This window comes from Vombatus ursinus, unplaced genomic scaffold (assembly GCF_900497805.2).
Source record: "Vombatus ursinus unplaced genomic scaffold, bare-nosed wombat genome assembly UNPS02014781.1, whole genome shotgun sequence".
Lineage (NCBI taxonomy): Eukaryota > Metazoa > Chordata > Mammalia > Diprotodontia > Vombatidae > Vombatus > Vombatus ursinus.
Genome location: NW_020954559.1, coordinates 17,274,673 through 17,288,010, shown reverse-complemented (window position 1 = coordinate 17,288,010; position 13,338 = coordinate 17,274,673). Strand labels below are relative to the sequence as shown.

The window sequence follows — 13,338 nt, the reverse complement described above, 5'->3', positions numbered from 1 at the left end:
CTCTCTCTCTCTCTCTCTCTCTCTCTCTCTCTCTCTCTCTCTCTCTCCATATATATATATTATATGACTATCTCCGCATAAATATAGAAAATAACTCTACCTCCACATCTAATCTATCTATGTTGGGGCAGTTAGGTGGCACAGTGGATGGAACACTGAGCTTAGAATCAGGAAGATCTGAGTTCAAATTGGGCTCAGACATTTATTGGCCATTTGACTCTGGGACACAACCTTTGTTTGCCTCAGTTTTCTCAACTGCAAAGTGAGCATCATCATAGCACCTGCCTCCTAGGGTTGTTGTGATAATAAAATGAGATATTTGTAAAGTGCTTAGCACAGTGTTTGATACGCAGAAAGTGTTTAATAAATGCCTATTTCCTCTCTCCCTCTCTGTGTTCCTTTCTTTCCTTCCCCATTTCCCTTTTTTTCCTTCTCCCTTCCTTGCTTCCTTCCTTCCTTGCTTCCTTCCTTCCTTCCTTCCTTCCTTTTCCCTCTAGCCCAGTATAGGAAAAATAGTCTTGGTTCTATTCAGGTCAGCCATCTTCCAATACTTAGCACAGTGCCTGGCACATAGTAGGCATTTAATAAATGTTTATTGATTGATTGATTGTCCCTTGCAACAAATACTTCCCAAAGAAACAAGATTCTGGAATGGAGAAGTTTCTTTTAATACCAAATATTTAAACATCTTAGTGAAAATATGGAAATATAGTCCTCTTCCCCTTTCCTAATCACTCTGAAGACATCATTTTAAAAGCAGTATAGAAATCTTCATGGGGGCTAGTGAAGGAGATATAGCAACTTTCAGATAATTACTTTGGGACCCAGGTTTCTTCACCTTTTTTGTGCCATAGACCATTTTGGCAGGTGAAGTCTATGTACCCCTTCTCATAAAAATGTTTTTAAGATAGTGCTCAGTTCACCAGCACATGTACTAGAATTGGAACAACAAAGAGAAGATTAACATGGCCCCTGTGCAAGGACATGTAAATTCATGAAGCATTCCATATATATATATATTTTTAAATGTTGCTAAATGATTGAAAAAAATGCTAAATTTCAGTTAGAGGTTAATGAAAACAAAGGTAAATTTTTTTTTCCCATCCAAATTCACAGACCCCACCCTGAAATCTATTCTTGGAGCCCTTAGTGGTCCAGGGACTGAAGGTTAAGAACCCCTGTTTTGGACACTAATTACACACAGGAAACCTCAGAGAAAAAAGTCTGCTCAGTTCACCTGTCTAGTAGGCATGAAGGCAGGCATGCTTGGGGAGGTGATGTCAGAACATTTTGAATAATAGCAGCTTTTAGCACAAATACAAACTATACAAAATACTTTAAGAGGAGTAGGCAAAGGAGCAGCAAGCTGGCTTATTTGGCAGGTCCATGTCACAACTGAAAAATGGCAAATGCTATAATATTCTGCTGTTCTGCTAAGTACCATAAAGTCTCTCAGGCCCCAGCCCATCACTCAGGTTAGACAGGAAATTAAACTGTCTGCTAGTATATGAAAAATGTCATACAGCCTGCTAAGAAGCAAAATATACATGCTCTTTAAATAACGAACCTTAATGTTATGAAACATTGCATAGCATGAAACAGTGCTCTATCAAGGAGATGATATATGCGCTTTTGAGCTAATAACTGCAACCAAAATGAGTTTCAAAGGACTTTCCCTCTAAATGTGGGGATTTAAAAAAGAGTGAGAGAATCAAACTTGCTCAGAATGTCAAGGGAAGGGATATGTTTTCCTACTTTGACATCTATTAAATCCAGACCCAGATTTGAATTTTATAGAACTCCCAAACAGAGTAATTTATTAAAGTAGACCCCTTTCAAAATCCAATGAAAAAGACCTTTTGAAAGATTTTTGTAGACTTAATACAAGTCTCCAGGGCCTGTTTTTGAGACCATAGTTTCTTCATAGATTCCTGACCTTTGCCCCTTTACCCACACACTATTAGCTAAGGGATTTTCTTAAATGTTCCAACTAGCTATCCTTCCCCTGGGAAGCTTTGTAGGAGTGAGGGATTCATCATGGAGGCTTGCCCTAGCTGAGCTCTACCAAGTTCTTTTGGAAAGATTCTTTCAATCTGACACTAATGGCCCTATTGTCAGCCCTTATTGTTTCTCGATTTCATTTTAACTTTTTTTCCCCATTACTTTTTTATCCTTGACTTTTAGTGTTTTTATTGGTTTTCTACCAGAAATGGGAATAAGAAGATAAGATAAGGAATCAAATAGACTTCCTTTCCTCCCTCCCCCCAATGATGCCATAGCCAAAATGTAGCATAAGATAACGCAACTGGTCCATCTGGTTGTAATGGTAGATTTGGTTGATCCATCCACACTCCCTTGGCCATTTCTCATTGTGCCCAAGGAAAGATATTTTAAAAATGTCTGGCTGAGATAAAGGATGCAGTCTGGTCATGCTAAAAAGTCAAGCTATCTATAGTAAAAAGACACTGAATCACAATAACAATTTGACTAAAGGTTGAGTGAAGAGGAAAATTGGAGCTAAAAGCTCAAATGAAGATGGTAGATTTCATTCATTTCTTTTTCTCCTTGTCCTCTATTTCCATAAGGTCATAGATTTAGAGCTGGTGAGAACTTTAGAGGCCATTGAATACAACTTCAAAGTGACTTGACCACATAGCAAGTGGGCAAGCAAATCTTGGAGGCAAGATTTTACTCAGGCATTCCTGACTCCCAACCCTTCGCTCTATCCATTGTATTACCTATTTATTTGATGTTGAGGATACTACTTCTGTCCTTTTGGAGGGGGAGAGGGAAAACTTTGTTGGATAGCCATTTTGGGAGTGGAAGAAGAGGAAAGGGTTTGTCTACTGCTTATGACTGAGCCTTTTTAGGGGTCTCTTTGGAAAAAAGTGAGTTTATCACTAGCTGAGTTTCCAACTCCAACCCCCCCCCCCCCACTGATGGGTTACAGATTTACTGTCTTGAGCAATAAAGACTCAGGAAACCTGAACTGTCACCTCAACTATGCCAAGTCAACCTGAGTCAGGTCAACTAACATTTATTAAGTGTCTACTATGTGCCAGCCACTGTGATGAGTGCTAGGGATACAAAGAAGAGCCAAAAAATAGTCCCTGCTTTCAAAGAACTCATAATCTAACTGGAGAGACAGTTTACAAACAACTATGTACAAATATAATGTATGTGTAATTATATATAAGATATACACACAAAATATATATGTTACATATGTATATATACATGCATATAAATAAGCACATATATGTATATATGCATATATATGTATAGATATATATGCATACATACATGTGTGTATATATGTGTGTGTGTGTATATATCTATATCTATATCTATATATATGTATATATGTATATATGGAGTAGTCTCAGAGGGAAGGCACTAAGATTGAGAAAGGCTTCTTTCAGAACAAAGGACTTTAGCTGGCACTTGAAGGAAGCCTGGAAAGCCAAGAGGCAGAGATAAGGAGGGAAAACATTCAAGTCATGGGGGGGGACAGTCAGTGAAGGTGCCCAAAGCTGGGAGATGGAGTGCTGTGTGCAAGCAAGAAGGCCAGTGTCACTGGATCACAGAGTACATGGAGACAAGTAAATATGTCACTAAGAAGTTTTGTGATTTGGAGAAAAAAAACAGCTTTTCAGCACGGTGAAAAAGTTTCAGACCAGGATTCAAGGAACCTGGGATACTGAGCACATCATTTTAAGTTCAGCTTCCCTATCTGAAAAATAAGTGACTTGAATTAGATGAACAGTGGAGTCTTTTCCACCTATACCTCAGTTTCTTCATTTGTAAAATTGGGATAATATACTCTTCTTCCTACTTTACTGAGATAAAAGCTGCAATCCATGCTATCAAGACACATCCTCCCCAACTCCCAACAAATGCTTTATTCTTCAAAGAGTCTAAATACAGAACACTGACTATGACTAACCAAACAAAATTTCGCTTTCAGTTGAAAGTGAATCCACATGATTAGGAGATTTGTTTATTTTAAAACAGCTCAAAGGATCATGGGTTTAGAACTAAAAGGAACCTTGTTGTTGTTAAGTCATGTCCAGCTCTTTGTGACCCCATTTGGGGTTCCCTTGGCAAAGATACTGCAGTGGTTTGCTATTTCCTTCTCCAGCTCATTTTACAGATGAGAAAACTGAGGCAAACAGGGGTAAGTGACTTGCCCAGGTTCACACAGTTAGTAAGTGTCTAAGACCAGATTTGAACTCATGAAGATGAATCTTCCTGATTCCAAGCCCAGTGCTTTATCTACTGGACCACCTAACTACTCCTGGAAGAAACATTTAATTAGGGGTCATCTAATTTAACTACCTCATTTGCGGATAAGGAAACTGAGACCTAGAAAGGTTAAATGACTTGTGCAATATTACACAAGGTAATGAGTGACAGAGTTAGGAGTCCTCTGATTCCAAGTCCAAAGTCAGTGGATATGCTGCACAGAGAACGAGTGTCAATTTTCAAGCAACATTTGTGTAGCATCAGGCCACACCCTATAAAAGTTTAACAGATACTATGAAAGAAAAAAAAAGCACTACTAAGAACTAGCTTCAGTCATGCCCAAATTTCCTTTTCAAAGCAAACAAGAAATTAAAAATTTATCCACTAATGTTTTGGTAAGATAATTAAGGGATCATAAGAAAGGCCTTCAGGACCCTGGGCAGTATAGACAGGGGTCATCTCTATTCATCCTGTCATTTTTTTTTTTTTTGCCAGATGAAGCTGAGGTAGGCTGGGAAGAAAAACACTAAGAAGTCCAGGCCTATGGTCTGGGGAGGGGGCTGAGACCTTGGACCACAGAGTGGATCAAATTTATGAAATCTCTTAGCGTCCTCTGGCGAAGGTTGATTAAACAATTATGATGCCAAACAATTCTTGCAGGCTGCAACAAGTCAACAATAGTTTTTCTTAGCCTGAATCAAACAGGCATAGACCATACCCTAATTGCGCTTTGTCTGTCCTTTGGATCAAATGACAGGCTGGGGCTCTCCAGCTCCCCAATTGGATTCACATTTTTCTCATCTTTCCCTTTTCTACAGCTGAACCCTGGCTTATGGTAATTGAATAATTCCTGCTCTGCTCTTTTGGCCTCAGTAACAGTATCAGACACACTCCAATGGTTCATTTATCTAATAAAGAAATGTTGCATTTTGGGTGGAAGGCAGAAAGATGGGTGGGAGAGTGCAAATGGTCAGATTGTGGGAAGGAGTGTAACAAGAAAGAAGGTCTTTTACCTGATTTTTACTGATTTATCCAAATGGTATTTCTAAACTTCTGACCTTGAATTAAACAAGCTACTTCTCACCTCCTGACCATATATATCTTTGCCTCATCCCAGAGCCTTTCGGACTCTGTTTTCCATCCCTTCAACCTGCAAAATGTTACTGGATGAAGGAATCTTATAAAAGCCTTTGGAATGGGGTTAGATGCTCCCCAATGCATTTTAACCAGTGTGATGTGGCAAAGAGGTGTTGAGAATGGCTTCCTGGTCCAAAGCAGGAGGACTGAATGGTACCTAAATCCTTGCCTCCTTCCATAGGCAGCTGAGAAAAGGGCAGAGAGCTATTTCCACATAAATGGCCTCTTTTATGATGGCTAAGCAGTCAGGAATGGAATTAGCCTCACAGTGGAAGAGGTCAAGGACAGAGAATGAAGAAGCAATTCTAAAGGGAAATATGTTACAGTGGTTTCCTTGAATACTTGTGTATGTAGTTTAAAAATGAAAGAGCCTGATATTCTAAGGAAAGGATTGAAGGGATAGTGGAAAAAATGAGAAGAAAGGGATGGATTTTAGGCAATTTAGTATGTAGCAAAAATAAAAGAACAGGTAGAAGCAATGACTTGGAAAGAACTGAGACTGGGGTCTGAGGGCTTGAGTTCAAATCCTATTTCTGATGCCTATTCCTTTGTGAGACCACGGGCAAATTACTGAGCCTCCTTGAGCCTCAGTTTCCTCATCTGTAAAATAAGGGATTGGATTAGGTGGCCTTTGAGGTGCTTTTCAGTACTAGAGTTATGATACTATGAGTCATGGGTCAAGGTCACTTACTAGCTGTGTGACTAGATAAATCACTCAACCTCCCTGTGCCTCAGAGAAATCATTTAACTTCCCTTGCCCAGTGTTCCATAGCTAATAAATATATGATGTAGGATTTGAATCCAGGTTATTCTGACTTCAAGTCCAGTGCTGTATACACTATATCACATTGCCTTTCCTCCAACAAACAGCTAGCAACACTGGAGAATGTTCAGAGACTTAATCTTAGGATTGGGTCTGATTGAACTAGAAGCAAGGTATAATGGCCTAACAAATAGCTAATTGCCCAAGGAGATGAATCATTCGTGCCTTGTATAGAAGAGTGAATAGCAGAGAATTAATTTATTTTAGTACTTCATTTATTTTAATACCAACATACTTTTCAGAGAGGACATTAGGCTGGCAAAAATCAAAAGTTACCACTGGTGAGTTTTTTGATATTGTGCTTATTTACAAACTTGCTGTGGAGAATTCTTTAAATAAACTTTGCTTTATTAGTTGATATTGTGGACCTGCTCCCATCCCCTTTTCTCTCCTTTGCCCCTTTTGTAATTAATAAGGTTACATTTGCTGATGCCCTGTCCCATCTAACTTGCAGCCTATATGTGTTTTCTCCCTCTATTAGAAAATGTGTTCCTTGAAAGAAGGGACCGTTTTGTTTTTCCATTCGTATCTCCAACATTTTGCATAAAGTAAGCACTTAATAAATGTTTTTTCACCCATCCATCCATCCATTCATTGTGAGGCCTGGGTTATTCAACACATTGCATATGTTTGAATCTCTTTGTTTTGTTTTTCTGTTCTCTGTTGGCACAAGTAGTCTACGGCATCTCGTGATGGCTTACTTATCAAAAGCAATGTAAGGGATATCACTGGAGAAATGTGCGGCTGGAAAAGGAGGTGGTCTGGTCATTTGGGGAGAGCAATAGATAACAAATGGATAGCCTGAATGTTTCGCTGGTATCCAAGAAATCTTAAAATATCTAAAGCAAGGACTCTAGCAGGTGTGGAAGATCATCGAGGATCTGGAGGAGTTAGAGTTCTAGGAAGAACAGGTGCCTGGAGGATCTATGGGAAGACAAGGATAAGAATCTCATAGGGTGAGAAAGAATGATCAGTACCATTGGAGTATCTGTACCTACAGCAGTAAGAACACAAAGCCATTGAAATATTGAAGCCTGTTCTCTGCAATATTGATATCCACTGGTTCCCTAAAGACATATAATGTGCCTTTTTGTTTCCCAAAGCACATGAATCTTCTCTAGGTTCAGAGTTGGGAGATGGAGAGAGAAAAGAGGGATTAGAACCTCTTGCTAAGAAAGGCTTCAGAGAAACAGGCTCTGTGACTGAGGTGGTATTTCCTCTAGGAGAGCATATCTGTGTCAAAAAAGCTCCAAAGAGGAGACCATGAAGGTTCTAAAACACCAGAGAACAAGGCAGTCTGTCTAAAGGCATTTATTGTTATTCCCTCCTGTTTGAACCTAGAAAAGTACACAGATGCCTAATTATCCATGGTAGTACAACTCAGGGTGGGGCCTTCTGGGTAAACATCTTCTTAGCCCATTGGGATCCTCAAATGTTTGGGTCCTAGAGAAGGCATGGATAACTTGCTGTACAGAAGAGGAGTTAACTTTGTAGAATGAGGGAGTTCACCATAATTTCTCTTTCTCCTTTTGCCAACTCTGTGACCTCAGACTGCCAGGCATGCCCAAGCTCTGTTCTTACCTGGTCCATTCATTTTTAGCGACAGCACAGTTTGCAAAATGAAGAACTGCTTGATGGAAGACTAGACATTTTTACAGGACTCAATGACAGCACATAGGAAGAGAAGAAAGACTTTGGATGCTCTCAAACCATGCCTTATGTGATGCGTCTGTGGGCCCTCTCTCCACTTGTCCCCATTTGCTAGGATGGGATGTTGCTACTCCTGAATGCTGTGGACCATGTGCCTTTGTAGCTCCTCCCTACCCCTGGAATGCCAGCATCTTTCACCTTTTCATAAGTAGGTGTTACAGTTTTTACATGTGTGCTAAGCCTATTATCAATGAGAATAATTGGGCAGATTTTGTCAAAAAGTGCCAACTTCGGGCCTTGGATGTGGTTTTAAAGAGTGTGCCAATGAATACACCTGCAGTACAACGTGAATCCAAAAGAGCCGGTTTCTCTATATCTTTTGTTAATTATACTTGAAAGTTTTGGGGGAGCAGGAGAAGAATTCCCCAAAGGAGAAAAGCACCTGCCCCTCCTGCTCCTCCTCCTCTTCCACAAAAGAAGAGTTTTATTTCTCTTTGGGGTTAAGAATACGCTACAACATTCTAAAATATGCTTGGTGTTCAAACCTCACTCTCAGCTGGTTGAAATTCTGACATCTCTTAGAGTGTAAGTGAGATTTAAACAGGGGGAATCCTTGTAGACCTCATTCTGGCTCATCAGCCTCAGGATGGATGGAGAAGAGTGGCATGGTGGTCTGAACTTGGGTTATACACACTGTAGGCATGTGCTGGAATAGCCGAAGAGAGAATGACAATACCCCATAGGGGTTAGGAACATTAAATTCCTCACTATAAACTTCTTTACCTAGAGGTTATCACTTAGCTATAAAAACATATTCCAGGCTCTCTGTTGGTTTATAAATAATCAACCCAGCAGTGATTAAAAGGTAGTCTGGTGGGTTGTGAGGTTTTCTGCAATGACCAGCAGTCATATTAAGGAAGCTAGGTGGCAGAGTAGAAAGAGTGCTAGGCCTGGAGTCATGAAGACCTGACTTCAAATTCGGCCTTACTAGATGTATGACCCTGGACAAGTCACCTTAGGTCTGTTTGCTTCAGTTTCCTCAACTGTAAAATCAGGATAATAATAACATGTACCTCACAGGGTTGTTGTGAGGACCGAATAAGATGATATTTGTAAAGTGTTTAACACAGAGCATGGATGTAGTAGGTATTACATAAAGGTTTATTCCCTTCTCTTCCCTGTATTTTTCAGTTTATTTGCTCATATGATGGATCAATGTCCTTTCAATATGGAAAAGAAAATTAAACATCATGGTCTTCAAATTTTATTGGGCCACATAGCTATTTCATACTGTAGTAACTCATTCATTTCCTCCCTTTCCAGTGCATTTTGAATTGGATATTTCATTAGTTAGTTGGTCAGATAGGTGGCACCGTGATAGAGAACTGGGCCTAGAGTCAGGAATACTCATCTTCCTCAGTTCAAATCTAGCCTCAGTCACTTACTAGCTGTGTGACCCTGGGCAAGTCACTTAACCCTGTTTGCCTCAGTTTCCTCATTTGTAAAATGAGCTGGAGAAGGAAATGGCAAACTGTTTCATTATCTTTTCCAAGAAAACACTAAATGGGGTCATGAAGAATAGCACACAACTGAAAATGACTAAACAACAACAGCAACATTAGTTTGTTAAAGAAACAAAACTGAGAAAAGATCACAAATTTGGAGTCAAAGGATCATTTTTTTTAGGCAATCGGGGTTAAGTGACTTGCCCAGGGTCACACAGCTAGTAAGTGTCATGAACTCAGGTCCTCCTGACTTCAGGGCTGGTGCTCCATCAAAGGATCATTTTCTAACAAAGGTTAAATAAGGATGACTGTGATCACTTTATGTCAGAAAACAAAGTGGTTATCTCTGCTAGCTAGAGCTGGTGTGATGTGATGTGATGTCCAGATCCAAAGACCTGTCTGGTTCTGGTTTCTTTGGTGTTGATTCCATAGCAGTCGGCTAAAGAGGAAGGCAGAAAGCTATGCACAGTATTGATTGTGTCCTCCTACCATGGAGCTATCTAATCAACCCTCAAGGGTGCATGCTGAGACAGAGATACCTCTATGTTATGTAATCATAGGTTGTAATGATGCTTTTGAGATTTTAGTTAATCACATAAATATGCCAACATGCACCTAAAAGATGTATGTAGAGCTGAGTGGATGAAAACTGATTAGATTTCAGGATTAAATAACTCTAGAAGGATCTTAAAGTCTCATTTAGTTTTAACCCTCTCATTTTACAGATAAAGAAAGGGAGGTCCAGAGGAAATGAGTAACTTGCCTAAGGTCACATAAGTAGTAAGTGGTAAAACCCAAATTTGAACTCAGATCCTTTGACTCCGAATTGTCTACCTTCCATTGTTATACCTTGTTTACTCACCAGAGGCTGAAACATCCCTAAAACAAGTACTAAAGACGATTGCATTGATGATATTCACAAGCAATAGGACAATAAGGTACCCAAGGGGTTCAAATATCCCTTGTGGGTTTCCAAAACATACAGGCATGGGTGAAACTACTGCCTAAAATACCATTACAGTGACCCAGAGTTGGTATACTACAAGTGTTCAATAAACATTTGCTGATTAACTAGAGCCCATGAAATGTGTTGGCCCTTGGGAAGCATGGCAAGGGTGTTTAGGGGACAATGGGCTAGACGGGGTGGGGAACCTGCAGCCTCAAGGCCACACATGGCCTCTAGATTCTCAAGTGCAGCCCTTTGACTGAAACCAAATTTTACAGAACAAATCCCCTTGATAAAAGGATTTGTTCTGTAAAACTTGGAATCAGTCAAAAGGCTGCACCCAAGGACCTAGAAGGCCTCAGGTTCCTCACCTCTGCTAGAAAATAGATCCTTTAGAAACCTTGACTTTACAGAATAACTTTAGGCTATACTGTGTCCCACCCTGCCTTTTTTTATTTGTACATAATGATGGGGTTGGAATCTGAGCCCCAGAAAGGAAAAACTCTGGCCCCAGAACATTTCCCACTCTTGGTAATTCTATTACCTCATGGACTCTGTACTTTCCCACATGGCCAAATCTCTGGCGGCTATGGTCCCATCAACTAGTCTTTCATTGTGACTACACCCAATCTCCCCTCTATTGTCTTGCCTCCCTATGGCCTCAGGCCATTTCCCACCTTTGGTCCTACCTAGGCTCCATTTCCCACCCTTGAGAATTCTATTACCTCATGGACTACTTGGCCACTCTCCCATGGTCTTTCTGTATATAAAGTCTATCTTGTCTCCATTAAGATGCTCAGATTCTTAAAATCTATCCAAGGCTTAGATTCTTATACTCTAGCCACTGCTCAGATTCTTAAAATCTAGCCACTGCTTAGATTCTTATAATCTAACCACTGCTTACCCACGTTCAGACTCCTTAAGAGTCTGCCCAATATGATGGATGTTCCAATAAACCTTGTCTTTGGCTGAAAGAAGGCTTTGGTCCAATTCTTTTGGGCAGGACCTGCGTATTATGATTTTGGGGTCCCAGCACCCCTGAACCCCTAAACTGCATCACATAGGACCTAAAAGAGAATTTGATTCTGAGCCTGTATAGAATCTATCTCATTTAAATGTTGAAAAGGGACTGATGTCCACCTAAGATATCCTCAGATGGATCTGGGTTCTCATAGATAGGGATGTTCCCTCCAATGATGCAGATCTCAGCCCATCCATGGCTGCCCATAGTCTCACCCTTGTCCATGTACCCTGTAAATTTGACAATGGGAGTCCACCCAGTTTGCTAGTGGCCTTCCTTGATTTTTCTTGACCTCACAAGGATGTTCAATAGAGCACAAGGATGTCCCTCTCTTAGCACATATGACCAGCCTTTGTACTTAAATTTCTTTGATGACATCCTTTGCTCTGGTTCTTCTCTGGAGTTCCTTACTTGTGTCATGGAATTAAAAAGTACTCCTTTTATCTTAGTAGTTAAGATTGCTCAAAGTTTTAGTTAAAAAACACAACCGGTGCCAAGCATAGTGGCAGACACTTGTAATACCTGTTACAGGGGGAGGCTAAGGCTAGTGGATTGCTTAAAGTTCCCCTTGATGAAAGGATTTGTTCTGTAAAACTTGGACTCAGTCCAAGGGCTGCACCCGGGGACCTAGAAGGCCATAGGTGGCCTCCAGGCCACAGGTTCCCCACCCCTGGGCCAGACTCAAGAGTTCTGAGCTGCAGGTGGGCTAAAGCCAATCAAGTGTCCTTATTAAATCTAGAAGCGATATGGTAAGCCCCCAGGAGCAGGCTGTAGGGGCACCAGGCTGCCTAAGGGAGAAGTGAACTGGTCATGTTGGAAATAGAGTAGGTCAAAGTTTCTATGATGACAGTGGTGGGGTTGGGCCTACTATATATAATATGTCCTTTAGTATGTATTCAGCTTTAAAAGCTTACCATTGCATTAAGACTTTAGGACAGCCTGTATATGTATGTGTGTGTGTGTATACATATATTAGCAAACAGGAAAATATATCATGAGTGGAAGGGGACCAGATAATTACTATATACTGACTCTTCCACAATGTACATCTTATTGTGAAACAGAGACAGTTACTGAGGTAAGGGCATGAACCTAAGGGTTACCTAAAGGCTGCTTAGATCAGGCTGGCTTTGGCAACTGGACAGCATCTTCCTGGAGACGGAAAGGTATAGTTGAGGTAACCAGAGGGAGGGAGAGAGAGAGGGACTGGAATCTATGCTCTTTTGCTTCAAGCCCCAAGAAAAGGACTATTTTTAAAGAAGTCTATAAGCTAAATTGACTTCTCCATTTGATTTATGTTGCAGCTTTCCCACACCTACCACCTACACCAACGAGGGATGCCCAATTATAATTCTTTGGGAGACTGTAGTGTTCTAAGATTGGTAGCCATAAGCCTTCCCCTTTGTTATTTTCCTCAAATTTCCTGGCAGTCTTAGGGCCCTTTCGGTAGCTTTGAGGGGTTTGAATGTATTACAAAGACTTTTGGTGCTGTCCATGTCATTTAAGACTTACCTGAATGGACTCAACTACAAAAAGAGTTGAAGTCTCAGTGAAGATGGCTAAAGCAAAATATTTTAAGGTTTTCATACGGTTGTGCTTATGAAAGTCCTTGATCTTTCAGAAAAAGTCCTAGGAAAGAAAGGACCTATAGATTTAGATGTAACATAGACAGGGAAGCTCATGACCTGATTGATAGGCAGAGAACAATAACTTCAGCTTCATCTGAAAGGTGCATATAACATGTTTTCATATGTGTTTGGAAGGGAGGGGGACAGGACTCAGGGTTCCTGATTTAGTTTAGTGTTCAGTTCCATATGCTATACTCTCAAACTCCATCTACTCCAAACCCCATCATTTTAGGGGTGACTAGAGAGGTAAAATAACTTGCTCAAGGATCACATAATTAGTTGGCAGCAGGACTGGGTCTCTGCATGCATGTGCCTATGAAGCTCTTTCTAGCACATAGTAGGTTCTTAACAAATGCTCACTGATTGATTTCTATCAATCATGC

General features: G+C 40.4%; 1 protein-coding gene and 1 non-coding gene across 4 annotated transcripts in view; one reads left to right on the top strand and one right to left on the bottom strand.

Moving 5' to 3' along the window:
- Positions 1–13,338, bottom strand: part of LOC114046257 (tumor necrosis factor receptor superfamily member EDAR) — a 118,710-nt gene that overhangs the window by 16,801 nt on the left and 88,571 nt on the right. The gene's annotated exons all lie outside the window — the stretch shown is intronic.
- Positions 911–1,014, top strand: LOC114046370. The gene has a single exon (XR_003569501.1). It is a non-coding gene; the product is annotated as a U6 spliceosomal RNA (small nuclear RNA).